The sequence below is a fragment of the Meriones unguiculatus genome, chromosome 4 (assembly GCF_030254825.1).
Source record: "Meriones unguiculatus strain TT.TT164.6M chromosome 4, Bangor_MerUng_6.1, whole genome shotgun sequence".
Taxonomy (NCBI): Eukaryota; Metazoa; Chordata; class Mammalia; order Rodentia; family Muridae; genus Meriones; species Meriones unguiculatus.
In genome coordinates this window covers 102,399,511-102,423,481 of record NC_083352.1, presented here as the reverse complement: position 1 = coordinate 102,423,481, position 23,971 = coordinate 102,399,511, and the positions used below count along the sequence as shown (strand labels likewise).

The window sequence follows — 23,971 nt, the reverse complement described above, 5'->3', positions numbered from 1 at the left end:
CTCTGTTGTCTGCTTTTGGGACTCTTTTCCTCCTTCTGGGTTGCCTTGTCTAGCTTTAGTATGAAACAATGAGCCTAGTCTTATTGTAACTTAATATGCCATGTTTGGTTGATATCTCTGGAAGGCCTGCTCTTTTCTGAAAGGAAACAGAGGAGGAGTGGATCTAGGGGAGAGGGGAGGTAGTGGGGTCGGGGGAAGACTGGGAGGAGTGGAGGAAGGGGAACTGTGGTCGGGATGTAATATATGAGAAGAATAAATTTTAAAAAGTAGCAGTGTGTCTGGTGATGGTGGTGCACACCTTTAATCCAACACCCAGGAGGCAAAGGCAGGTGGATCTCTGTGAGTTCTAGGCCAGCCTGGTCTACAGAGTGAGCTTCAGGGCTACACAGAGAAACCCTGTCTCAAACAAAACAAAACGACGACAACAACAACAAAAAAATCCACATCAGTGTGAGGCCCTGGACCCAGAGGCTGGAAAACTCTAACCACGGCCTAGATGACAAGCTCTGAGAAGACACGGAGTGACTGAGGAAGATGAGGGTCTGCTGAAGGCTGCAGCACTTTGGGAAACATTTTGTGCAAGACTCACAGGCTGAGACCACTGGCTACAGCGGCTGACTCATGGGTGTATCCAAGAAGAAGGTGGAGGCTTTTGTTAATAAACACTTTATATGTTCACATTAAAACTCAAAACAGTAACAGCAGAGAGCAACCGGCTCTGACTCACTCAGCGCACAGGAGCGCATGATGTGGGATGGGTCTGTGAGCCTTGGCACAGCACTGAGTCCGTTTCCACCATCACTCTCACACTGACCTGGAGGCCAGCCCCTTTCTGGGCAGGCACTGGAGGCTTTCAGATGGAGACAGGAGTCCTTAACCACGTGGTTAAGGACTTGGTGCCCAGACAGCATCAAGTTGTTGCCAGCTGAGGCGTACAGGGGTGCCACTGAGCTGCAGAGGGACAAGGAATGTGGTGAGGGGCTGAACACACAGCAGGTGCAGCAATGTCCTGCCAGTCTACAACAGACTGGTGGCAAGTCTACAATTAACCACAGCCATAGAACCTGCGCTATAAGTACAGCACAATGCTGTGTCAACAGCATCAGCACTCCCCATGGCTGAGAGGTGGAGATGGCTCAATGGCTGCCAGCCATGACCAGTGCACGAAAGCTGCGGCATGAGAGAAAGACTTATACCTGCTGTCCAGATCTGAAGGACAGCTATATATATATATATATATAATATTATATTATATTTAAGATTTTATTTATTTATTTATTTTGAATGTTCTATCTGTATGCCAGAAGACAGCAGTAGGAGGTATGGATGGTTGTAAGCCACCATGTGGTTGCTGGGAATTGAACTCAGGACCTCTGGAAGAGCAGTCAGAGCTCTTAACCACTGAGCCATCTCTCCAGCCCCAAAGGACAGCTCTTTAAAGAGGCTGCCCGGGATAAGGTGTGGACAGCTCAGGACACTCTGTGGCCACAGCCCTCCTTTGTGTCAACAGGAAGCTCAGTTGTGCAAGCTCAACAACTGGATCTGGTCTTGGATGCAACCAGGGGCCATAACCAGAGGCCATAGAGGCAGGGTGAGTGCGTGGGGCCTATCATCATCAGTGGAGGCAGGGTTACAAACTGGCAACTATGGCCACACAGAGTTCTCACAGCAGCTGGGCCCTGTTGCCTGCACTAGAAGGCGCGCACCGGAGTTCAGGTTTGCAGTGAACCCAGGATGCCCAACCCTCAAGCTGGCTCAGCCTGGAGCGACATAATGGGATCTCTAGGAACTAAGAGCTACGGGCCCTCCCTGTCTTGTCTTCAGTTGGGCCACCACCCCAGGTTCCTGTGGAGTCTGGCTGAAAAACTCCCATCCTATCCCATCCTATCCCATCCTATCCCATCCTATCCCATCCCATCCCATCCCATCCCATCCCATCCCATCCCATCCCATCCCATCCCATTCACAGGAGGCCTGGCACATGTGTTCTCCAGGTCTATAGTGCTTCAAACTACCAAGAGATTCCCAGCTGCTATCACTGACTGCCATCCCAGTTGTTAGCAGGGGCCTAAGGGAATCCAGTGTGGCAGAAACTTTGGAGGGAATTGGGGTGTCCAACTCAGGCAGGGAGATGTTACCACAGCTAGGTCCTGCAGGCCATTTCTGGCCAGGATGGGGAGCCTTCAGTTCAGGCCAGGATACCTGGAAATGTGAGTTGGCCTGTCCTGGAAGAGTAGCTCTCCCCATTCTCATCTGGCAGGGGGAGAACTAAGATGGAGCCTCTGCTCCAGGTCTCTGTTTGCCCCAAGTTTCAACATTAGCAAAATATTTGTCCTGTGACTCTTGTGTGGAAATACATTTCCAGGGAATGTAAACACATGGAGACTTAGAGGCTCCTTTTGCTGAGGGTTGGGGGGGGAGATTTCTTTCCATGGGTCTGTATGTCCCAATAGCCAAGTAGAGGGGCCGTACCTGTCCTCTGAGGGCTGAGAGCCACTCTCCTGACAGGAGGGCCTAGCCTTCAATCTGATACTCACTCTGACAAGCCTTGCTGTGCTGTCAGGCTAACATGGCCCCTGGGACCTTTGGACACAGTAATGAGTTGTATTTCCCACCCTTGTTTTCCATCTGCCTTGTGGCCCCGTCCTGAAGCCACCTCTGTGCACGGAGCCAGGGGCCACTTACTAGCCTCACCAGGCCTGTATATGGTCCAATAGGATGCTGTCACCTGGAGTAAGCTGCTTTAGAACAGACTGCATCAGAGAAGCCATCTATGGACTGCTGCAGACGGCTATTTGATCCCAGTCACCAATGACACCATCCCCACCAACACCACCACTTCCTCTCCACCCTGCCCACAGGCTGGAAAAGCCCTGACCTAGTAGCCTGGCCTCTTTCCAGTCCTTTAGACAGGGCTCGGACCCCTGTTGTCCTCAGCAAGGCCCAGCCCAGTTCCACCGAGCTGAGCCTGGGCAGAGGTTATCTTGTCCTCCCTGATGCTGGCGCAGGCTGTGGGCCCCTGTCTACAGCAGGAATGCACAGAGCCCCCGCCCCTGCCCACCCAGGTAGAGGAATGCAGTGGGCCTCTTTCTGGAATTCCCCGAAGGCCTGGCACCACCGGGAGCCTGCAGAGCTTTGTCTCTGTGTGCAATGGCACCAGCACTCTCAGGACTGCTCATTTGGAAACGGAGTCCACTGCCTTCCCCACCACACCGGCATGTAGCTCCTCTTTGGAATCAAAGCTCTTTAAAACCCTCCAACCACCCACTGCTGGGCTATGACTTTAACTCAGCGGTTCTCCACCTGTGGGTTGAGAACCCTTTGGGGGTCGAACATCCCCTTCACAGGGACATAGCAGATTTTACATTATGATTAATAACGGTAGCAAAACTACAGTTATGAAGTAGCAATGAAAATAATTTATGGTAGGGGGATCACCACAGCATGAGGAACTGTACTAAAGGAAAATTGAGACCAACAGCTTTAATTCAGTGGTAAGTGTTGACTGAGAATGCAGGGTGCCCTGAGTTCCTTACCTGGCACCCCAAAAGTAAAAACAAAACCTGTCCAGTGGGCATTGTTGACTGGGTTGGTTACAGATCCATAGTGAGTGGCCTATGCCCTGTGGCTCTGAGCAGCCCCCATGGCTTCTACACAAGAGCCCTTGTATTTATCCCTAGTTGTGACAGCCACAAATGTCTCCCACGTTGCCACTTGTCCTTTGGGAAACCTCTGTGACTCTCCTGAACTGCCACCTGCCCTGCCCTTCACAGGCCTTAACAGACAGTACTTATTGAGTACTTGTGGACTGGACAAATGCCCAGAGTGGTGGAAACTATGGTTCAGGTACCCCTGGAACTGGCGCTGGGGACAGTGGCCAGGTAGCAGGGGTTACACAGAGCCCTGGCAGGCAGATGGTGGGGTAGGAGTGGGCCTGCAGTCTCAACTCAAGCTCAACCCAGTTTCTTAACTTGGCCTGGGGTAGGGCAGGTCAGGGGTGTCCAGGCCTTATTATACAGTAAAGAATACAATGTCCAGTGGTTTTGTGACTGTGAGGTTATCACAAAGGGAGCAGACAAAGAGCCTGCAGGGAACAGTACTCCAGGGAGAAGCATAAGATGCTGGAGACACTGGGAGCAAGGTGGGTTTTAGGATGGACAGATGCCTTCATGGACCTGAATGATGACTTCTGCAGTGCACAGGTTCTGGCTGCAGCAGCACAGCCAGGTCAGCAGCACAGCCAGGCTGCAGTAGCTAGCCAGAAGTAGAGCTTTCCTGCCTGGCTCCACCCTCAGGAACTGGTACCCAGGAGGCTACTTGGAAAGCTTGGTCCACTGTTGCCAAGGACTCAGGGCTACCATTAACCCTGCTGAGCTGCCTGCCCTCTCTGCTGCAGGCAGCCTGAGGAGGATGCAGCCCAAAGAGTGTTGAATCTCCCTGCGGGGCCTTGGCTTTCCGACAGCTTTTCCTTGAGTTCTGAGAACATTCCAAAAGGACCTGTAATGCTGGTGGGGGAAAAGACTCCAGGAGATATGGCGCCAGGCTAAAAGAGACAAGCCTGGGCAACTCACCTGGGCAGGAATTTGGTTCTGTCACTTTCCACCATCAGACTCCTCATGGGCTTGTTTTGGCAGCTACCAACACATCTAGATTACAGTTATACTTCGATGGACGGGGGCTCTGGGGAGGCGGGTGCTTTCTTTTATAGTCCACCCAGGCTCCCAGCTGGGCACCTCACCTCATCTGGGAGATGAGGTCCCCACATTCTGCATCTCCTTGTTAACACTGCTCTTGGCTGACCGGTGCCTGGACCCTCGGTCTCCTAGCTCCTGACTCTGCAGGACTGACTTCCTTCCACTCAGCTTTGTTTTCCTGATTTGTAAGATGGGATCTGACTGTATATTTTTTTAGGACTGTTAGAAAAGAATATTCCCTGTGTGGCACAATGACACACACACACACACACACACACACACACACACACACAGAAACGTACTTCTTTGCACTAAGGGTATGCCATGAGATAACCTGGCTGGCAAGCACACTGAGGCAGGAATTTGCTATGTTTTTTTTTTTCTAAGGCAGGTGGTGACTGTCTTATTTCATGGATGGGAGCTTGACCTCACAATCTAACTCAATAGGCTAATTCACAATAGACACAGGGCAGGGTGGTAGTCTCAGAAATGATTAGGGTTGATCAAACAGGCATGTACAGAAAAGTTTCACTAGATGGAGGCTGTTTGTGGAATATTGGCCCTTGGCTGTCTAGACATGTTTCACAGAAAACAAAAACAAAGAGCACTGGGAAAATGGCTCGGTGTGCATCCAGAGGACCCAGCTTCAACTTCCAACACATACACGATGGCTCAGAGCCATCTGTAACTCTGGTCACAGGGAATCCAGTGCCTTTTTCTGGCTACTGCGGGCACTGAATGGCTTTTGTTTGTTTGTTTTGTTATTTGAGACAGGGTTTTTCTGTGTAGCCCTGGCTCTCCTGGACTTGCTTTGTAGACCAGGCTGGCCTTGAACTCATAGAGATCCACCTGCCTCTGCCTCCTCGAGTGCTGGGATGACAGGCATGCACCACTATGCCTGGGTGGCACTGCATGACTTGTTCATACACACAGACAAAACACCCATACAGGTAAAATAAAAATGAAAGTTAAAAAACAAAAACAAAAAAAAACCCACCCACAACTTTTCTCTTGGAACCTTCACAGGACCTCTTCCAGGTGCCAGGCTAGGATCAAGACACCATGTGGGCCTACACACCCAGCATGCTGCTGTTAGAAACAAGACTGGGATTACCAATCAAGAAATCACCACTCAAATTAACATGTTTTAGAGCCAGGCATGGTGATGGACATCTTTAATTCCAGCACTCAAGAGCTAGAGGAAGGCAGATGTCAGAGTTCAAGGTCCGTCTGGTCTACAGAGAGAGTTCCAGGACAGCCAGGGACATGTGCAGAAACTGTCTCAAAAAAACAAAACAAAACAAGGGTGGGTTGAAAAAGCAAACTTCTGCACGGAAGGGTGTGCAGCTGCCAAAAGCTGGAAACGAAGCACAACCAGCTGCAAATGGTGTCAGCCTTATACCCCTAACTCAAGGGGCACTTGGCTGTTCCTCATTGGCTGAATTCAACCTCACAATTTACACCTGATTGGCTAGTTTGAAAACTAACAACAAAGAAAATAGAAAGGGACAAAGAGAAGGGATGGATTTTTAGTTGTCTTTTAAACTATTATTTTATGCATTCAGCCTGTATGTGTGTCTGTGACCCATATGCATGCCTGGTGCCCATGGAAGCCAGAAGAGGGCATCAGATCCCATGGAACTGGAGTCAATGTGGTTGCCACCCTGTGGGTGCTGAAAACCAAACCCAGATCCTCTGGGAAAGCAGCCAGTGCTCTTAACTGCTAAGCCATCTCTCCAGCCTGAAGGGTAAATTCTAACAGATAAGCATTCAAGGAAGTTGTGACAATGAGTCAGGGTGTCAGACATATGGACATTCCAAGAAGCAGATTGCATCTAGCTAAACAACACGCAGTCCTTAACAAAGTAGCAAAAGAGAAGGACCTGAGAGGAAACAGGCTTACAACTACTAAACTTGTTTGATAGATAAAAAAGATTAACTCTTTCACAATCTGCTCCCCGTATTTTATTATATGTTCTCTTCTTCAAATTCTGTTAAGAGGCACTGAGCCTCCCTTCCCCGAGCATCTAAAGGAAAGAGCACTGTGGTCACTGGGTGGAGGCCATTTGGCACTAGCTGTTCCTATAAGCCTTAGAACCTCCAACATAAGCTTGTCCACAGCAACCTACTGGAGTTATGACTCCAACTATTATAATTACAGATGTTAAAGTGAGGTCTTTATTCCGCTTTCCACATCATTGTTCCAGTTCCATTAAATTAGTAAAAGAATCATCCTTTCCTAAATCTTTGGCTCGTTCATTAGTGAGAGCATCGAGACATTGGAGAAGCAAGTAACAGGCCCCACCTGGAGCAACATGCTGTCTTCCTCACATACACAGACTCCACCTCTTCCAGCTAATATCATGTTAATTACCAGTCTGTCTTCCCAAGCCATTTTGTTAGGGCTCAGTTGCTCAGCTCTACCCTTGACTGCATCTCCAGTATAGGTGAGGAATCTTTTCTGGTTGTAATGGGTTACTTGCTACAGTCTGCATTTTTATTAATCATGGACCACCAGAACAAGGCTGACTTGAAACTGGTTGCTATTTGGTTTCAAGGTTTAAATTAATTTGGGGAGCTCTGGGACATTTCTATATCATCTATATAAATATGGGGGTCAATGAGTCTCCTGAAGTTAACAGATCCCTCTTTTATTTTTTTTTTTAAATTTTTTTTTTCTTTTCCAAGACAGGGTTTCTCTTGTGTAGCCTTGGCTGTCCTGTACTCGCTTTGTAGACCAGGCTGGTCTTGAACTCACAGAGATCTGTTTGCCTCTGCCTCCCCGAGTGTTGGCATTACAGGTGTGTGCCACTGCCCAGGCTCTTCTTGCAGGAGGGGGCTTAAGGTGTGGTCATCTAAATGCCATAGAGAAAGAGGTAGCCAATTGGACTAACATACAAGTCAATCCAATCCACTGGGAGAACTTCAAATAAGGATACTCTATAATATCGCTAAATATCTGATTGTGTGACCACCAGGGACAACACTGGTCATCTTTTCAAAAAACTGGCCTTCACTGCATCCCATTCTATTGTCCACTGTAGTCAATTGCTCTTCCACCTAGAGAGGTATGTGATGCAATTATGTCTGGGGGTGAGGGCTCTATGGGAGTAGAAACGGCAGGGACAGGGTGCAACAGGACTCATACGGGACTATCTGAGTCCTGGGTTATCCAGTCACACACAAATAACAACCACTTTGACCGAGTGCAGGAACTAAGTATTTTATCCATTGTAACTCGGCATTTGTACCTCTGTGTTCTGTCTCAGTGCTAAAGGTCTGTCTGAAGTCTTTGGATACCGTTATGGTTAGCTTAGGATATTTGTTGGTCCACAGTAGCTAATTTTTGGGTCTAAGTGATGGAAAATTGAGTATAGGTTTGGACTTGAGTAAGCAGGTAGTAAGGACATGACTTAAAGATTTGTTAGAAATATCTGGGGCCTATTGGGATTCTCCCTTTTACCTGCCTTGGGGTAGATTTTTCTATGGGATCTACTCCTCTAACATCAGCTCACAGTAGCTAAGGTCTGAATATTGAGGATTCTTGTTGTGAAACTTGTTATTATGCATAATGGGTAACACTGTTGATGCTGACAATTTGGAGGATTAGATTTATTTATTGCCTGTAACTTTTCCTTTAGGGCTTTCATAGCAATTTTGAATGGTAGGTTGTAAAGGGCTAATCACTAATCTGGGCTGTCCACCAATGTCAGTCCCGTCATTATGGGCTCTTTAAAGTGCTGTCTGTGCTTGGTTTCCTGAGTTTTGAAGAAGCAAAAGCTCTTACCCATCCTAGAGAGCTGCCTCTGGCTTCACATATTCCCACAGGGAATAACCAAGTATGCATTAAACTGGATAGACAGAAGTATGTCGGCTGTGGTTACATTAATAGTAAAAACTACTATTAGTTGCCTTCATTAGAAACAAGAGTGTCATTAAAGTCTTTTTAAAGTGAGCCCATGGAAAGCAAGTTAATAGATCTGCCTTTTGGAATATCCCGAGTTAAAAATAGCCCCAGAGAGCTAAGGCAGCAAGAGAGGATCAGCAACACAAAACCTACATTATAATGACAACAAAGCAGGTGGCTGCAGGTTGAGAACAACACTGGGGTGGAAGTGTAGAGTAGCTTAGCAAGGGGTGCTGCGTTTCCTGAGGACTGGTTTTAGAGACTGGTCCAGTACTTCTTGCATGTTCAAATGAAGTTTGCTCAGACTCGGTGGACATTCCTTTGATTGCAAGTGATTGCTTGGTCTGGCATATGTGCCCAGACCCTTTGGGCAGTTCGTGGCTTTTGAGTAGAGAGCAGAACTTGGTCAGATCCTTCCTTCCTTCTTGTCTTGCTCATGCTTCCGGGCAGGAAACTTGAGTAGTGGTTCCTGGGCTAATAGCCCCTACTACCCAAGGGAGGGCACAACAGAAGACAATCCAAGTTCGTAGTGTCTAAGGAACTGGTTCTTGACTTGAAAGGATGGAGCACTCCAGTAGGATTCAACAGGATACATGGCAGACCATCTCATGTGGTGATAGTTCCACGTCCCTTCAAGGGGCAGTCCTGATTGTTAGGAGGGCAATGGGGAGACAGGTTGTCAGGGTGATTTTGTTTCAAGTATTAATTTGGCCAAATTACATTTTTAGAGCTTGATTCGTCCTTTCTCCTTGTTGTGGTTTGAGTAAGACTGCTCCCCATGGGCAGTATTGGTATGTTTAGTCATCAGAGAGTTGGCACTATTTGAGAAGGATTAGGAGGTGTGGCTTTGCTGACAGAGTGTGTGTCCACACTAGGCCCAGTGTTTCTCTCTGCGTGTAGGTGAGGATGTAGCTCTGAGCTACTGCTCCAGTGCCATGTTGTCTTTCACGCTGCCATACTTCCTGTCATGATGGCAATAGACTAAACCTCTGAAGGTATAAGCAAGCTTCCAGTTAAATGCTTTCTCTTATAAAAGTTGTCTTGGTCATGGTGTTTCTTCACAGCAATAGAACAGGGACAAGAGAGTCCTCTACCAGAGGACAGGAGGGTGCCAGAGGCTGTGATAATCCCAAATGATTTCAAGAGTCTGGGTGAATCTTCTGACAATGGCTGCAGCAAAATGGCTCCTATTTTCGGAGCCAATTATTTCAAATCTAGGAATTTTACTTTCTAAACATATTTTGATTACATTATTAGGAGTAGCCCTGGAGAGAGGTATAGCCTCATCTCAGTGATCAGCTATTACCAGGAATACCTCAAGTGGCCACTTCCAGCATTTCCATATAGACAATGGCACACTCTGAAAAGGCCTCACCTCTGGGTTCCTCCCTCCAGAAGGCTGTGGTCTCACAGCTTGCTTATTTATTTTAGGTCAAGTAAAGCATCCTTGGACTTGTTAGCTAGCTATGGTATAAAGATCATGAACCCATAAGTTCTAAGGTAGCACACTTGGGGGTCCCAGTGACTGCCTTAGTGTATATGAGGTAATAATTCACACATGTGGGCATAAACAGCATTTTCTGTCTGGTAAAAACCATTTCTAACCTTTTCTTTCTTTCTTCCTTTCTTCCTTTCTTTCTTCCTTTCCTTCCTTCCTTCCTTCCTTCCTTCCTTCCTTCCTTCCTTCCTTCCTTCCTTCCTAATACAGGATTTTTCTGTGTAGTCCTGGCTGTCCTGGACTTGCTTTGTAGATCAGGCTGGCCTTGAACTCACAGTTCTGCCTGCCTCTGCCTCCCCAGTGCTGGGGTTAAAGATGTGAGCCACCACACCCAGCTATCTTTTCCTTCTTTCTTTTTTTTTCCAATGATTTATTTTTAAATTATATGACCACAAAAGCCAGAAGTTACAGACAGTTGTGGGAACTGACAGGTGCTGGGAATTGAGCTTGTGCCCTTGCAAGATCAGCAAGTGTTCTTGACCACAGAGCTATTTTCCTCCCCCATCCTCATCTTTGGAGACTACACCTTGTTGTTTTCCTTGGGGGCAAATAGCAGGGCAGGGACTTTAGGATAGGAGGAGTAATATGAGTGAGAGAGAAAAGGGAAATTTCTACTAAGTGGCCTTTTCAGGAAATTTACATACCTGATTGCTCCCCTTGATTTCAGTTGTTTCTCCCTCTTGGAGCCCAGGGACATGACTTACGGCAACTTCTTCAGGCAGCACTAAAATCTAGAATCTGAGTGACAAGTTCTTGTGGACAAGGTGTCATTCCTGTTAATTACACCCTGTTCTTCCCAACTCTCACCAAATGCAGGCTACACAGGGAAGGTTTAGAATCAGTCTCCACCTCTGTCCTGCCCTTTAAGGAATTTCAAAGCCCAGTTTCAAGCACACAGTTCACAGATCTGGGCGGATCAATTATCTGGTAATCTCCCTGATTTTATGGTGCTATGTCAGTCACTGCAGGATATTAGCGGTTACCCTTCAACCATTCTGGAGGATCCACCTGTAAAGATCCTAAGTCCAGGGGCTGGAGAGATGGCTCAGAGGTTAAGAGCACTGGCTGTTCTTCCGGACGTCCTGAAATCAACTCCCAGCAACCACATGGTGGCTCATAACCATCTACACAGAGACCTGGTGTTCCTCATCTGGTGTGCAGGCTGCATGCAGGCAGAATGCTGTGTAAATAATAAATAAATAAATAAATAAATCTTTAAAAAAAGATCCTAAGTCCAGTCATTCATTTGCATGTATGGTGGTGGTGGTGGTGGTGGTGGTGGTGGTGTGTGTGTGTGTGTATTTACTTTTATTGTATGAATGTTTGGTTTGCATGGATGTTTGTTGACCAGGTGTATGCCTGGACTCTGGCAGTCAGAAGAAGCCTCTGGTTAATGTTGTCTGTGAGGGAGGCATTGTAGAGGTGCCAGTAATTGAACCTCTGAAAGTACTCTTTACACTGAGCCATCTCTCCAGCCCACCCCACAGGTCCAATCTTAAAACAAGTTTCTCTTAAGTTAAATGGGACCTCAGCTTGCTCTTCTATGCTGTCCAAACAATGTGCTCAATTTCCTTTATAGTTTTGTGACAGCCAACAAAAAACTGGGCTGCATTCAAGGATTCAATGAAATCAAGTCATCTCTCTCTAGTGGAGTGACTCTATACTTCAAGATGTGAGAATCTGTGCGCTATCTCCCCACTCTTTGGAATATACTAGTTTCTTACCTTCCTTTGTTGAAAGAATGGCAGCTGCTGCCAGTCCAAGGTAATGATGTGAGTAGTTTAAATAGTATGCCACAGATTGCCAGTGTCTCTGTTCTTGTTTCAGGACACCAAGTACTGTCCTTGTATTAACAATGACAAATATATGGCCTTTCTAAGTAGGGTAGGGCTAACACTAAAACAAGGCAGTAGAGCTGCTGCCTCCTCCTCCTCCTCCTCCTCCTCCTCCTCCTCCTCCTTCTTGGTTTTTCAAGACAAGTTTTCTCCGTTTCGTCTGGCTGTCCTAGAACTCACTTTGCAGAACAGGCTGGGCTTGAACTCAGACATTCTGCCTCCGTGTCTCCAGTTCTGGGTTTAAAGGTATGCACCACCACAGCTTGGCTTCAATGAGGCTTCTTCAATGTCCTCTATTCACTTAGTTTCTCTTGGTTGCCAAGATGAGGATCTGGTTCTGCTCCTATCTGTCTCTGACTTTATCACATGAACAGAGCATTCACAAACCCAATCCCTCCCCTTCCTAGGAGAGCTTTGCCAAGTGGGAACATTTGGTCAAAAATGGTCTCATGTTGTTGGGGTCTGGTGACCTGGAATGGGAGATTCTCAATTTCCCTCTCACGCTGTTCATCTAAGGGCAACGTGTGTTGGCTCTAACACAGAGTCTGTCTGAGTTGAAGGGTTTCAGACAATTGAGGAAGAGAAGGCAGAGGGAGTAGCAGCAGCTATAATAGGTGTATGGTCAAGAACCTGATGTAGCTGAAAGGGGTGCCACACACCTTTAATCCCAGCAAACAGGAGGCAGAGGCAGGCAGATCTCTGTGAATTCGAGGTCAGCCTGGTCTACAAAGTGAGTCCAGGACAGCCAGGGCTACATAGAGAAACCCTGTCTCAAAAAAGGGGGGGGGGTAAAAAAAGAAAATAAAATAATTTGGTCTGGGTTAGAGGGAGGGAGAAACAAGAAAGCAAAGGGTCTTATTTATATTCTTGTTTATCTTTGTGGTTAACCTAATCTGTTTTTAGAGGGAGTAGAATTATGGAACCTTTCCTCCAGCAATGACTATATATTTCCTCTTGGGCAACAGGACATTTTGAATTTATTTGCTCAGTTGAAATGCTGGCAGACCCAGTCCTTATCTGAGCTGAATTGTGGCTAAATTATTGAGGGTTTGAAGACTGGCTCTGGAGTCCAGATAAAGCAGCAGAACCTTTGATATTTGTTGTGTCTTTTTGTCTTTATTGTGTGTGTGGAATCTTCTGCCCAATATTTAAGCATGAACCTCAAAGGCCTGTCCAGCAATCTTTTTTTTTTCCTTTCCTTTTTTTTATTTTGTTTTGTTTTGTTTTTGTATGTTTGCTTGCTTGTTTTTCGAGACAGCCCTTCTCTGTGTAGCCTTGTCTGTCCTGGACTCACTTTGTAGATCAGGCTGGCAGTATATCTAGCATTCCAGAAAACTGCAAATGCAGCAGGAGGAAAGCAGCCTTCTTCCTTCTCCATCAGTCTCCTCGAATCTTCTCTCTGCGCTCTGGTATTTACACTCTCACAATTAAACTCACTGCAGCTGGCAAAGACCACACCCTTCTCTGAGCTGCATGAGGCAATTATCAGCTGTGGACAAACGAAGACAGCCCCATATCCCACACTTGGGATTAAAACAAAAGCATAACATAACTGGGTTTTAAAGAAAGCAAAACTTCCATTGCAGAGACCTGCCTGCCTCTGCCTGCTGAGTGTTGGGTTTAAAGGCATGCACCGGGCTTTGCCCAGATTTCAGTCACCCTTTCTTATGGAGGTTTCTTACTCTCTAGTACTTAATGAGAGGTTCAATACTCACCCCTTCTATGGAGGTTTCTCGTACCCCAATTTTGAATAACTGGTCTCCAGCTGATTCCTTATGTGGCAGTATTCTGTGTTTGTTGCTTCTTAGCAATGGGCATGTTGGCATAAACCCTGACTAGGTCCAAAAGGGTAGCCAAAAGGCTGGGTGAAGTCACCAGGACACTGATGGGGCTTTATATTGGGACTTCAGACTCATCAACATCTTCCACCCATTCCCAACCACCTTCCAGGAGCACCTCCCCACACACAGTGTTTCTTACTTTATTCTGTGCAGAGTCACTGCAGCTCTTGCTTGTGCCCTTCCTTGTACAGTTGAGAACCTTCCAGTCCTAGTTTTCTTGTCCTTAAAAAAGGAGAAAAGCTTATCACTGAGCATAGTAGCTCATTATACCTTTCATCCCAGCACTTAGGAAGCAGAGACAGGTGGATCTCTGTGAGTTCCAGACCAGCCTAGTCTACACAGCAAATTCCATAGCTATGTAGAGAGACCCTGTCTCAAAAAAAATAAAAGTGAGTTTATGTATGTTTGTGGTGTGTGCGTGTGTGTGTGTGTGTGTGTGTGTTTATGCTGTGTGTGCAGATGCCTCTAGAGGTCAACAGAAGGTGTTGGATTTCCTGAATCTGTAATTTGGGGTTGTTGTTAACCACAGTGTGGGTGCTAGAAGCCAAGCCTGGGTCTCTAGAAGAGCAGCAAGTGCTCTTACCCTCTAGGCCATCTTTTCGGATTCCATCCTGGGTTTGTTTCTTCTCTAACCCAGGGGCCACTGCACACAGGCCTGGGAGGCATCTACCCTGGGAGGGGAGCCGTGTACCTCCTCAGGAAGGCTAGAATCCTGGGCAAGCCTCCATGGCATTACAGATAAGAATGGTGTCACAAATCAAGAAATCACCACTCAAACTAAGGGACACAGCAAGGAAAACTTCACTTCTGCACAAAAGAGTAAATGTCTACCAAAAGTTGGAGGGCAAGCACACCTATTCTAAGCTGGCCTCCACACTACACCCCTAATGTGAGGGGTGCTTTGGCTGTTCCCCACTGGCTGAGGTTCAGCCTTACAATCTACATCTGTTAGCTAATTTGAAAAATGGCAATAAGGGAAAGGGAAAGGGTGCAAGGAGAGGGGGTACATTTTAAGTTAACCATTCCAGGAAATTGTGTCAATGAGTCAGGGTGTCAGACATATGGACATTCCAAGAAGCAGATTACATCTGAGTGAACAAACACACAGTCCTTGACCCAAGAGCCCAAGGGGAGGATGTGAGAGGAAGCAGGCATACAACTACTAAACTCATTTGATGGAAAAGATTAAATCCTCACACCACTGGGGATATGTTCTTGAGGAGCCCTGTGTGGGGTAGGCCCCAGCTCTTCCCAGTGCCTAGATCTGCTTGCTGGTTCGAACATGCTGCACGTGTCTCCAAGGGAAGAGCTGGGGTGTGGCAATGGTTGAGAAACAAGCCAATCCTAGGCCTTCACGTTTATTACAATGCTGCTCTGCCTGGGAATGGAGAGACCTAGTACCAGGGCTAGCTGTGCTTAGGGTCAGAGGTCAGCTTGGAGGCTGGGTCTGGGCACTATGACTGGGGTCAGAGGTCAGCTTGTTGCTGAGCAAGACTGCTTTCTTCCCTTGAACCTGACAGTGCATCTCAGTTGGAGGGAGTTGTTGGCCAGTGTTGGAGCTAGTGGGATGCTGAGATACAAAGGCTCTTTTCCTGTTACTTGGCTCAGAGCTGGGTACTCAGCCCCTCTAGACCTCAGAGAGTGGGGCTGACCCTCTGTTAGCACTGCCTAACGGTGCCTCACTTCAGCCTTCCATGCCTAGGAGAGAGTTATATGACTGTCTGCTGAAGACCAGAAAATTGTCTCTACCATGGCTGGGAAACCCAGGGACCCCACTCTGAGTTGGGAAATGTCAGAGCTTTCAGCCAGGAGGAGGCTGAGGGAGAAGGGGCTGAAGCTCCTGGTCAGACCTGCCCAAGAAGAAGGCCTGTCTCTTACCCTGACCTGTCATTCATCCTGACCAAAGTCCAGGCCTGTTGTAAGGTTTTCTTGCCCTGAACTAGAGTTTTTCCTCACATGCTGCATTTGATGCTGGCCTAGCTCCATCCCTTGGCCCACACATAGTTGACCCATTGCATCACAAAGTCTCAGTTTACACATATGTGAGGTGGGCCTTCAGAACAAGTATAGGGAACCCAGTGGGGTCTACTGCACACAAAAACCCAGATAATCCAGATCAGCATTTTATAAGATTAAGACAAGTTCAATAAGACTTCCAGAGCAACCGACCCAGGGTGGGGAATCTGTCCACCCAATTTGTAAATTATAATATTGACGATGGTGATCATAATGAGATTGCAATGGAGGTGATGATGGGGATAATAAATAGTGATGGTGATGAAAGGCTCATAAAATGCTGGTGACAGTGGTGGTTATGATAGTGGTGGTAATGATGGTAGTTATGATTTGGCAGTAGTAGTGGTGATAGTGATAATGACGACGGTGGTGATTGCTGGTGAACCATGTACCTTCTCAGCACACACTTTACCTGAGCTACAGTGCACATGCTAACCAATTGAATATAACTCCAGGCTTACAGGAGGGCATACTTACCATCACTCCAGTTTGTAGTTAAAGAAACAGCTATCTGATCTGTCCTAGGTCACAGTTAAGAGAGCAGAAGTGAGGTAGATGGAGGGATGGCTTAGTGGTTAAGCACGTTGGTTCTTGCAGAGGACCCAGGTTTGATTCCTAGCACTTACATGGTGGCTCACAGCCCTCTGTATAGCAGTCCCAGGAGATCTGGTATCTTCTGACCTCTGCAGGCACCACACACCCCCATGGTGCACAAACACACACACAGGCACAACACTTCATACACATAAAATGACAATGAATGAGTCTTTAAAAAAAAAAATAAGTTGAAAGTGGTGGCTCATGCCTGTAATCCCAGCACTCAGGAGGCAGAGGCAGGTGGATTGCTGTGAATTCGAGGCCAGCCTGGTTTACAAAGTGAGTCCAGGATAGCCAAGCCTACACAGAGAAACCCTGTCTTGATAAAACAAAAAGCAAAACAAAAAAGCTGAAGATGGAGCAGAAGCAAATAGAAAGCTGACCAACAATCCCGACGTGATATTAGCTGTCAAGATAACATAGAAAACTTTTAAAGAGCCAGAGGAGGTCCAGCAAAACCGCTCAGTGGATGATGGTATCTGCTAACAAGTCGTGCGCCAGCACCAGTCTGCTTAAGACTAATGTCTTGATTTTGATCCCTGGTCCCACACGGTGGAAGAAGAGAACTGACCTCCTCAAATTGTCCTCTGACCTTCACATGCACACCATGTCGTAAGTGCACCCGCATACTTACCCATGCCCCCAAACAAATAAAGTGTAATAAGGATAAAAAACATTCTCTTTACAAAAAAATTAAAAAGCAACAGTGAATACAAAGCCAGCCCACAATCCCTACGTGGTATTAGAAATCAAGATCATATAGGAAACTTGGGGTACAGTGGGGTAGGGCAGGTGTGATCATGTTCTTGGGGAAGAGATCCAGGCCGTTCAGGAACTCTGACAAGATTGCCTGGCAGAAGCAGCTTCAACTCTGAGGCCTAAGATTCTGCAGGAAGGCATCAGCATAACGGTGTCTTAAGTTTGGGGTCCTCCTGCTCCCGTCCCTCTTTCTCACTTGGCCCCTGACCCATTCCTGCCCTAAAGATCTTTACAAAAGGATCTGTCCACAGATAACTGGGGTGAAGGGACTTGGCTAGCTTGGAGGCAGCTAGGAGCTGAACTGTGTAAGTTTGCCCTTGCTCCAGAATGGCTCTTGGATGCCCTCCAGTGGTGACTAGGGACAGTACAGGGTGTTGTGAGGCGACCAGGATGGGGCCTGCTGTGGCAAGTAAGTTTCAACTCTCCTGCTGATCCTTGGGGGCTTGAGGATAGAGATCACTGTGGCTCTTTCAGTTGGGGTATTCACTCCTTCATCTTGGGGATCTAGAGTTTAGTGCAGCAAATTATGTTATAAAAGGGTCACCCAGATATCATGGGAATTGCAATCCCAGTGCTGGGGTGCTACAGAGGTAGAGACAGATGAACCCCTGGCTGAATCAGTTGAGATCCAGACTAATGACAGACTCTGTCTCAAAACACAAAGTGGGTATCACCTGAGGAGCAACATCTACAGCTGACCTCTGGGGTGTGTGTGTGTGTGTGTTTACTTTCCAACTCACTTTTTTTTTCTTTTCTTGGTTTTTCTTTTTTTTGAGACAGGGTTTCTCTGTGTAGCCTTGGCTGTCCTGGACTTGCTTTTTAGACCAGGCTGTTCTTGAACTCGCAGAGATCTGCCTGCCTTTGTCTCCCAGAGTGCTGGGATCATAGGCGTGTTCCAACTTACTTTTTGAGACAAGGCCACTTGCTGAACCTGGAATTGGCTGATTCACTAGATTAGTTGACCAGTAAGTTTCAGGACTTCTGTCTCTGCCTCTGCTTCCTTAACCCTTGCATTTCAGGTATGTGTTGCCACACCTGGATTCTCCGGATTGAATTTGGGTCTTCATGCTTGTGCAGAAAGCATGTTGCTGATTGAGCCTTCTCCTCAGGGTTTCTCTGTGTAGTCTTGGCTGTCCTGTGTAGAACTGGCTTTGTAGAGCAAGCTGGCCTCAAACTCACAGAGATCCATCTGCCTCTGCCTCTGCCTCCCAAAGTGCTGGGATTATAGGTGTGTGCCACCACACTGGCTTATTTATTTTTGAGACAGGACCTCACTGTGTCCCTATGTAGACCAGTCTGGCCTTGAACTCACAGAGATCCACTTGCCTCTGATCAATTAGTGCTGGAATTAAGGGGTGTGTCACCTGGCCTCTGTTTGTTTTGCTAGCCTGGTAGCATAAACCTATAATCCCAATTAGTTGGAAGGTGAAGGGAATAGGAAGTCAAGTTAAAAACTAGCCTGGGCTACAGATTTGAGTTCAAAGATAGCCTGGGAAACTTAAATGAGATGCTGTCTCAAAATGAAAAGCAAAATAAGGGCTGTGATAGGTGGAGTGGTATCTGAGGGATTAAGAGTGCTTTCCAGAGGACCACACTGGGCAGCTTGCAACTGCTCGTAACTCCAGCTCCAGGGGATTCAACTCTTTCTGGCCTCCATGGGCTACAACACTCACACATACAGACACCCACCCCCAACATACATATAATTAAAATACTTGTAAAGGGCTGGGGATACATACAGTTCAAGGATTGAGTGCTTGTCTAGCTGGACTGAAGCTTTGGGTTCAATTCAATGCATCAAAAACCAAATAGTTTGTACGGAAGGATGAAAAAGTTTAGTGCTGCTTACTCTGCTGTCACTTTGCTAACTTTTTTTTCCTTATTAAAAATTTGCTATTTATGTGGTATTCTGCCTGCATGTGTGCCATGTGGTTGCTGGGAATTGAACACAGGACCTCTGGAAAAACATCCACTGCTCTTAACCTCTGAGCCATCTCTCCAGCCTGCTAACATTGCTCCTAACTTTTCATTTTTGCTTTGTTGTGCTGGTGACTGACCCCAGGGTCTTGGTAATCCTAGGCAAGTGCTCTATTCAGTTTACATCCCCAGACCTTACTTCTTGCTTTTTTGACACAGGCTTTCCATTCTATCTATCTATCTATCTATCTATCTATCTATCTATCATGTATACAGTATTCGGCTGGCATGTAGGCCCACACGCACGCTAGAAGAAGGCACCAGATCTCATTATAGATGATTGTGAGTCATCATGTGGTTGCTGGGAATTGAACTGAGGACCTTTGGACAAGCAGCTAGTGCTTTTAACTTCTGAGCCATCTGTTGGTATAGTTTTTTTTTTTTTTTTTTAAATGTATACACCTTACCCTTGTTCATTCAAATACTGATTTCTTCCCCACCCCACCCCAACTCTCTGGTTTCAATCCGGATATTGCATTGTGATACTCATTCTAAGCATCCTGTCTCAACTCAACACAAAATAAAGCAACTAGACACAATGTTGAGCAGGGAGGAGCCAGAGGACAAGAAAGAGGGGAGGAGCGAGAAGGCAGGAGAGGAGTGGGAGAAGGGGCGAGAGGAGAGCTAGGAGAGCAGAGCTGGAGGAGGGATCTTGGAGGATGTGGAGCATGAACCAGACCTAAGATTTCACAAAAAGCAAGTGTAATGTGGGAAATCTAAATGTTAGGAAACTGAGGGCTTGGAGGTTTAGGAGGGAGTAAATATTGCCCAGCATTGTGTTCTAGGTTAACTAAAAACCCAGTCTCTGTGTGGTGATTTGGTTATACAGCTTATCTTGCTGTTTAAGATTAGCAGCAAGCTTTACTAGAAGATAAACCATTAGTAAATATTAATAAACACCTACAACAAATAATAAATATTAATCGTCTCCTACAACAGCCATCTCTCCAGCCCAACACAGGCTTTCCTTATATAGTTCAGGCTGACCTTGAACTTGCTAAGCAATAGGGGCTGGCTCAAACTTCAGGCAGTTTTGCCTTCTCTTCAAAGCCTGTCCTCACAGGTGTAAGCCACAGTGACGTTTTACTTTTGTTTTGCATATGAGGGAGTGGCCACACATGGGCTATGATATACATGAGGTCAGATGATAATGTTCTGGAGTTATCCACAATGGGTTTTAGGAATCATAGTCAGGTTTTCAGGCTTGTAGGGGCAAGAGCCTTTACCCGCTTATCCATCTCATTGATAATTGCATCTCATTGGATACAATTATATAATCCTTATGAGATACTAAATGATGTTTGTTTTTTGAAGACAGGGTCTCACCAGAACTCTGGCTGTCTTGGAACTCTCTGTGTAGACTAGGCTGGCCCCGAACTTACAGAAACCCACCTGACTCTGCCTCCCAGAGTGCTGGGACTAAAGGCACCCACCTCCACCACCTGCCCATTTGCAAATTTGTGAGTTTATAGTTTTCCTCAAAATTGGAAAAATTTCAGATACTATTTATCCATGTATTTTTGCCTTCTGCTTCCTCTTCTCTGAGATTCAAATTACATATGTATTATGCTGCTTAAAATTGACCTTCAGGTCACTCGTACTTTCTAATTTTATTTTAGCTTTTCACTCTCTAGCCCAGGCTATCCTTGAACTTGCAGCAATCCACCTGTCTCAGCCTCAAAAAACCTAAGTGCTGTTATTAGAGGCATGAGCCATCACATTTTACCCATGCTTTTTTTTTTTAAGTTTTATTTATTTATTTATTTATTTATTTATTTATTATTTATACAACATTCTGCTTGTACACCAGATCTTACTATAGGTGGTTATGAGCCACCATGTGGTTGCTGGGAATTGAACTTGGGACCTTTGGAAGAAGAGCAAGTGTTCTTAACCTCTGAGCTATCTCTCCAGCCCTATTACCCATGCTTTTTAAAATTTAAAACTGCCAGGTGGTGGTGGAACATGCCTTTAATAGCAGCACTCGGGAGGCAGAGGCAAGAAAATTGAATTTGAGTCCAACCTGGTCTACAAAGTGAGTTCCAGGACATTCATCACAGAGATCTCTGTGTCAAAAAATAAAAATTTTATTTTATTTTAAATATCTTACAGGGGCAAGAGAGAAAGAGAGCAGCACTCAGCAGTTAAAAGTGCTTGCTGCTCTTGCAGAACATCTGGGCTTCATTCCTAACCCCCACCCACCCCCTCACAACTTTTTGAACTCCAATTGCATAGGTGAGGATCTGATGCCCCCTTTAGGCCTCTTCCGGAACTGCATGCACACAGTACACAGCCACACGTGGAAACACCCCACAAAAAAATTTAAGTATCTTTCTCTCTTGTAAGACAGAATTTCTCTGTGTAGCCCTCATTGTCCTGGAATTCACTCTGTAGACCTGGCTGGCCTTGAACGCCAAGATCTACCTGCCTCTGCCTCCTGAGTGCTTAGATTGCAGGTATGAGCCACCAACTGTCTGAGGAAGCTTACTTATGCAGTTATACTTTTTTTTTTCTACTAAAAGTTCAAGCTTTCCTACTAATTTCTATTTTAGATTTTTGTGATAAGGTCTTACTTTGTATGCTAAGATCAAACTTTTTTTTTTTTTTTTTTTGAGACAGGGTTTCTCTGTGTAGCTTTGGCTGTCTTAGACTCTCTTTGTAGACCGGCCTGGCCTGGAAGTCAGAGATCCATCTGCCTCTGCCTTCCCGAGTGCTGGGATTCCAGGTGTGTGCCAAACTCTTGACCCTCCTGCCCATACTTTCTGAGTCCTGAGATACAGGGATGCTTCTCCCAGAGCTTTTGAGCAGGAGTACATTCTAGGAAAACCCTTACCATGCCTGTGTCTGCTAACTTTAACATTGGAGTCAGTTCTGGATCAGTTTCCATGGGCTGCTCACTCTCTGACTAGTGACCAAATTCCCTTGCTGTTTACGCTGGTAGCATGGGAGTGCACACCAGACAATGTAAACTTCCCTCTTGGGGGCTTCATGCAGACTATGCATTTTTTGGAGGTGCAGGGAAGTTACTTGGTAATACTTTGGTTCATGTAAATCCTGTTTTTATGAGTCCTGTTCATGTAAGTCCTGTTAGGTGGGCCCTGAGCATTGGTTAGGGCTGTTACCAAAGGCTAGACCTTTCTGAACATTCTACCTGGTGCTATGCACACTAATTCCACTTGATTCCAGTCCTTGCCCTTTTTAGGACTGCTGAATTTGCCTAGTAGTCTACTGCCGATTTCTGGGATTCCCCTTTGGCAGAGTTCTCCTTCCTGGTACTCCGGCTGCTCCATCTCTGGCTAGTAAGGAGGCCTTGAGGGTTCACCTCAACATACATAGATGCAGCTAGACCAACCGCAGATCTCAAAGCTAAAACATACACAAACCAGCCTGTACACATGCCTCATGCCCTATATGAACAGTGACTTTAAAAGAGTCAGTGGCTTTGGTGCTCTTGTGTCTGATACACAGTAAGGATCTAGTGGAAATTCCAAACACAATGCATGAAGGGACTCTGGCCAGCTAGATCATGGTAAGCATGGTTCTGGCAAGCCTTGCCCTTTCCCCCATTCCCTCTGCCTTGCTAAAAACCGTTAGATTCCATTCCCAAAGCTAGCCACCAAAGTCTATTCCCTTATTTGGCCACTTCCTCCTTCACAGGCTGACTATCAAGGTCCAGCTATCAAAAGCCACCTTGGCATCACCTAATTAACATGCCCAAACAAAATATACCACCACACCCTAGCCCATTCTAACACAGACCTCCTCTTTTCTCTTAAAAGTTCAACCTGCAATGCTCACATGGCTACTTGCTTTCTAGGTGTGAGGAGAAAATTGTAGCCCCAGCTTCACCATATCCCATGACAGTCTTGGGAAAGTGATCACTACCTAGGATGCACATCGGAGGGCGGGCTATCCCCAAGACCATTTAACTGGGTGTATATGCCTGCAGCTCCAGTCCCAGAGAGATGATGTCAGGCGCACAGTTCTACAGATCAGTGAGAAAAGTGGATCCACGTGCGAAGAAATGTAGTCATAGGAAAGTCGTCGACAGTGTATGCAGAATCTTGTGTCCAGGCTGGTTTGCAGCCTCAACAGGGCCTTACTGCACGTTGCGAAGAATGTGACAACTCTGGAATGTCATCGCAGCCTGGGAATTTTCTTTTTTGGAGGCAGGAGTGAGGATTAGAAGTGGCCTCAGAGACCCGCCTGGCTCGGCATCGGAGTGCTGCAAACAAAGGCGTGCACTCTTCTGGCCAAACTCACATTCCTAAGCCGGCAGAAAGTGTAGCGCCGGGAGCAGGGCGGGACCGGGTGAGAGGGACGGAGCCTGGCTTGAGTTGCGCCGGGATGGGGAACACGCAATTCACTTCGCAGCGTGGGAAGGTGTCTATAAAGCGAATGAGAATGTAGCGGAAAGCCAGCGCTCCACTTCATCTGATCCAACTTCCCCAAGAATCGGGCTTCCCGTCCCGAGGCCACGTCTCTGTCCTCAGCAGTTCCAACTGAGACGCTGCCGCCGGATCTCAGCACTGCTGGTACAGGTCCCTTCGGCATGCCCGGCCGTTCCTCTCCGAGGTTCTGGCCTCGGTTTCCCGGGGGCGGATTTCCAGGCGCAGGTCTGGAGCGTCAGCATTCCAGCACGGCGGCCCAGCTCCCTTTAACCCCGTTCCTATTCTGGAGGACGACCGGCATAGACTCGCAGGATTCCCACCAGTGGCGGGCGGAGGGGCGGGATTCTGTGGTGGAGGCGGAGCCTGAGGAAGAAAGCATGCCTTGGTTGGGGGTGGAGCTAGGGCCGGTGCCTGAACTTTCTGCGGAAGAGCCGGGACTTCCTTGCACCGGAAGCG

The 23,971-nt window shown here is 46.8% G+C and overlaps 1 long non-coding RNA gene across 1 annotated transcript; it reads right to left on the bottom strand.

Annotated features, from left to right (window-relative positions):
- Positions 1-681: 681 nt before the first annotated feature.
- Positions 682-23,970, bottom strand: LOC132653726 (uncharacterized). The gene is made up of 3 exons (XR_009591551.1): positions 23,010-23,970; positions 13,915-13,997; positions 682-951 (listed from the first exon to the last, which is right to left on the bottom strand). It is a non-coding gene; the product is annotated as an uncharacterized LOC132653726 (long non-coding RNA).
- Between the last annotated feature and the right edge of the window lies 1 nt (position 23,971).